The sequence below is a fragment of the Macrobrachium nipponense genome, chromosome 43 (genome assembly GCF_015104395.2).
Source record: "Macrobrachium nipponense isolate FS-2020 chromosome 43, ASM1510439v2, whole genome shotgun sequence".
Taxonomy (NCBI): domain Eukaryota; kingdom Metazoa; phylum Arthropoda; class Malacostraca; order Decapoda; family Palaemonidae; genus Macrobrachium; species Macrobrachium nipponense.
The window spans coordinates 18,532,315-18,537,314 of record NC_061104.1 but is presented as its reverse complement, the minus strand read 5'-3'; the positions used below and the strand labels follow the sequence as shown (position 1 = coordinate 18,537,314).

The 5,000-nt window shown below is 35.9% G+C and overlaps 1 protein-coding gene across 13 annotated transcripts in view; it reads left to right on the top strand.

Annotated features, from left to right (window-relative positions):
• LOC135213543 (rho guanine nucleotide exchange factor 18-like) overlaps positions 1–5,000 on the top strand; it is a 1,147,377-nt gene that overhangs the window by 934,489 nt on the left and 207,888 nt on the right. The window lies entirely within an intron of this gene.

Here is a 5,000-nt window from a genome sequence, read left to right as displayed (position 1 = left end):
TGCCGACCATGAAGTTTAAAAAAAAAAAAAAAAAAAAAGGAATCGACCCAACTTGAAGATTCCGGAAAAGATTTTTGGGATAAAAGAGAAGGAGCAGGAAGATAAGAAGGTAGGAGGGAGGAGATGAGGGAGGGAAGTCACTTGAGAAGGGAAGGCAAAAGAAGGAAGATTATGGCAAGAGATGGAACATTTATTTTTTTTATTTTGACTTCTTTTTTTTATGCAGAAGGAAATTGCGCATATTCTTGGATTCGCAGATGAAAAAAAAATAAAATGAAGGGAAATGTTGGGTACAACTGTTTTTGGTGGATGAAGATATCTTATGTACGAATGTGTATTTTGAGTTGTATGTTCTTGCAGACTTGGGTTGGGATATATATATATATATATATATATATATATATATATATATATATATATATATATATATATATATAGATAGATAGATAGATAGATAGATAGATAGATAGATAGATAGATAGATAGATAAAGCTAATGTGGCTACCGTGGTTGCATGGTCAACTCTCTACGCAAGTTTACTTGGTCCATAGATCCTTCCTTGGCTATCTTTCACCAGTCCATTTATATAAATATAAATGATATTGTGCGTATGTGTGCACATGTGATGTATGCATATACATGTCATATATTAACCTCCTAAAGGAAATAGCTTTAAAAGGTACTGGTAAACACAAAACTTTGTACCTGCATCTGCAAGAGTGCGTGTTTGCATCCGTTTGTTATTGGCTGTCTATTGGGAAAGGAGGAACCGTTTGGGACAACTTTGGGTGCAGTTTTGTTGTTATAGTCACCAGAAACACTATTCGGCCGTCGTTCCTTGTCCTTTACCCCTCGTTAGCATGGAAGACTCGCTTTATTGACACGGTCCGAAACTCCGTTCCAAGTTTATTCCTGGAAGTACGGTCGCCTGGAATTTTCTTGGAAGGTGTTGCATCAGTCGTATTTGTGCTTCCGTAAGTGTAAAATTTCTCTCTCTCTCTCTCTCTCTCTCTCTCTCGTCATCGAACTTTTCCTGTCGTTTGCTATGTTTATCTTCATCTTTTTTTTTATCGAGAAAAAGGTGTCTTGTAAAATCTCTCTCCCTGTTTACTTTTATCTTTTTATCGAGAAAAAAGGTGTCTTGTAAAATTCTCTCTCTCTCTCTCTCTCTCTCTCTCGTCCATATAGATAAAGTGAACAGGATAACGAAGCGCGGCTAGTAAGAAAAATGTCGCTAAACGTTTTTAAATAAAACCATCCCAGAAATATGTAAATGAGATGGTAATTAAATTCAGGAATCAGGAATCCGCCGTAGATTCCTGTTCCAGAGATCAGTTGAAGGGAGATGTTCCAGACTGATCCCAAATACTTCGGATATTTGAAGAGATCGCACTTGGTTTATTGGCTGTGTTGAAGGATCAAGCTTAATTTTTTGGATATGTTGAAAGATCGCACATAATATATTGATTTCATGAAACGATCATATTTGATTTATTGGATATGTTGAAAGATCAACCTTGATTTATTGGGTTTGTTGAAAGATCAAACAATTTATTGACTTTATTCAACGCTCATACATATTTTAATGGATATGTTGAAAGATCAACCTTAAAATTGGATATGTTGAAAGATCAACCTTAATTTATTGGCTATATTAAAAGCTCGCACGTAATTTATTGGCTCTATTATAAGTTCGCAGTTTATTGGCTATGTTAAAAGCTCGCACTTAATTTATTGGATAAGTTAAAAGCTCCACTTAATTTATTGGATATGTTGAAAGATCACACTTATTAGATATATTAAGAGATCACACTTAGTTTTGTGGATATTTTCAAAGATTATACCTAATTTATTTAGCCTTTACTGAATTGATGTTACCGAATTTTTCGTATAAGAATCTATAGTTACTTTAGAATATTGAGGAATACACCCAAATTTGTAATTTCTCAGTTACTAACGTTTTCTAAGACTGGAGCGTCAATTCCCGTCTTAACAATTCTCATCTTTTACCATTTTTTGGGGAACGTTTTGTCGATAAGGGGATCAACTTTTCCCGATTAACTTTTCCCATCATGTTGGCCATTAGAAATTGATAGATTAATGGTTTATGGATAAGTTATACGACGTGTGTAAGTGAGAATCAAGGAGTTAGTCTGCCAGAATCTATTAAGAGATCACTTGCTTTGTAAACATAAAGGTACGATTACCACAAATCTCTTTTGAGTTATGAGTAGGAATCTCTCCCATGTCAAAATATGATGACAGTTGATAAATGGATCGTTCGTTTGCCTTGGCCGCGGCTTCCGCCCTGCTAGAAGGCTTAGTGTTTCAGTTGTTGATGCCCAGGATTTCTTCCTTCGTTCTTCCTTATTTCCAACTTTCTTCCTTAATATCTTCCTTCCTTTCTTTCTTAATTTCCTCCTTCCTTCCTCCCATCCTTCCGTATTCTCTTGGTAGTGGGAAACGGTACAGTGGATCGAGGAATTAAGCCTTGATGGTGATAATTACTTCGTCGTGTTTCGCCTTGCGACAGCCGTCATCATGCTTAATGGATATATATTTAGCCGAAGGAGCATCAGAATAGACGTACTTACGTGCGTTTATGTGTATGTATATAGTTTGTGTGTACTACTTGTGGGCTATCTACGCAAGTACTACCAGTATGAATACAATTCAGGTTTGCCGCTTATTGTAATGCTTTTAAGTATTAGGGTAGTATATTTGTTGATGTATACTTTTCGTGGTTGTAAGTATATACGTACACACATATATTATATATATATATATATATATATATATATATATATATATATATGTGTGTGTGTGTGTGGTGTGTGTGTGTGTGTGTGTGTGTGTGTGTGTGTGTATTTATAGCATATTTATGAAAGGTTTAACTTTGCACACCTTACGATAACTTTAATGCAGTATCGGGTTCTGACCCCAGGCTTAAAGGCAGCCTGGAAAGGGGGTTGAAGGGGGGGGGGGAATTAAGGTTAACAAAAAAGTAATGTGCCATATGATCATAAATAATGGGCGTTTTAGTGATATTGATTGAATTCACATTATGATGGATAAATGACCTAGAAATTGGTAAAAAAATAAAAAATACAGGGTTTGTAAGTCAGTGAATTTGCAGAGACAGAGAATCTCAAAGTATGTTTTTAAGTGCCCCCAGAACAGAATAGGCGGAGAGAGAGAGAGAGAGAGAGAGAGAGAGAGAGAGAGAGACTCTCAACACGTCCGAGTTCTATTGCACGAAATATTCCCTACATTTTTCCCTTTCAGGGGGAAATAGACAACGATCCATTCTGTTCGGGAGACTCGCGCCCTTCGGAGACCTCAAAGTGTGGAAGGCAGAGGAAGCGCGGAGCTGAAAAATGGTGTTGGGCTTCTTGTGCTTCGGCGGACCTAAATAAAAATAAATGACTTTTTGCAGTATAACCCTCTGGGAGGGGTTGGTGAGGGGAAGGGGGAGGGGTTGGGTGGTAGTGACCCCGACCTGCATTAGAAACTTCGTAAAAAGAAGAATTGCGCCTCAGTATTTGTCTTTGTGCCTCAGATGAGTATGAAGATGCGTGACACCCGTTCTCATTCGTATGCCAGGGATAAATCTCTCTCTCTCTCTCTCTCTCTCTCTCTCTCAAAGAAAGCTAGTTTATTGTATTGTAGTACATTTAATGCTAGCTCGAAACCGCTCTTGCGAATGAAGTATGTTTTGACATGATTCGTTGCATTAATTACCTCTCTCTCTCTCTCTCTCTCTCCTCTCTCTCTCTCTCTCTCTCTCTGTATGAATAATTTAGATAATTGTTATAAGATGCAGTTGTATTTTACAGCGCGGTTTGATTCATCGTAGCCTTCATAATATTAACATACCTCATTATTTTCCTTCACACATTGGAAAGACCATCTTTAAAACTGTTTTACCATCATCAGTTTCCATTTGAGAAATGTTGCTTCTTGAGTAATTTGTTTGTTTATATATATATTTTTTTTTGCTGTTATACCCTTAATTCGAATTATTTTCGACGAAAGTAATCGTTTTACAATTACTTCTGACATTATCAGGGAAGATTTATAATCATAGATCATATGAACTGAGCTTTGGAATTATGACGTAACTTTCCACATTATAACGTAATGTATTCATACGAAATAGAGATTTTTTTTTAAGCTGTTGTCTCTCTGGAGCCAGCAAATATCGATTCGATTACCCCGGAAGAGCGAATGCTGTGCCTCTCAGAAATAACAAGCGGTGACCTTTGGTTGATTGCTCAGTTCAAATATAGATGAGGCGAACGCAGTAATGATTGTGAGTAATCAGTGGCTTTTGCGGAAATAGATCTTTAAGTTATGTGAGCAGTTAATCAGATGTTATCATTATTATTTCTGGTATTGTTTTTTGGTCTTCTTGTTCTTTTGTTTATGATGTGCTTAGGGATTACCTATTATGTAGATGAGTGTTTATAATTTATTGTTTTTGTTTGTTTTGAGTTGCAGATACGTTTCTTATATAATATACTCCATTTTGTTCAGAATTCATAATCGTAATAATCCCTTATTTCACAGTTTTTTTTTCTCTCCCTTTCATTTAAACAATGACGTGGTGGGTACGTGGAGCGCTGATCAGGATAAGCAGACTTGGTTCATAATTCTGTTAGGTTATAAGTTATTCTTAAAAGTGGAGTGAATTCGACGTTAATAGATTCATACATGCTACGTAACCAATTGGTTCCTATCCGACGTAAAAAATATCTAATCCTTCGGGCCAGCCCTAGGAGAGCTATTAACTAGATCAGTGTTTAAGGTCTTTAGCTGGAATTTATTTTATACAGTCTGGACACTAACGATTATAACTCTCAATGCATTTTTTATAGTTATTATCATTATCATATTTTTTATTCTTAATATTATTACTGTAATTACCAGTATTATGATTACTATTTTTTTTACTACTTCAGCAACTGCGTGAATATTGCCGTTTATTAATTTTTTGTCAT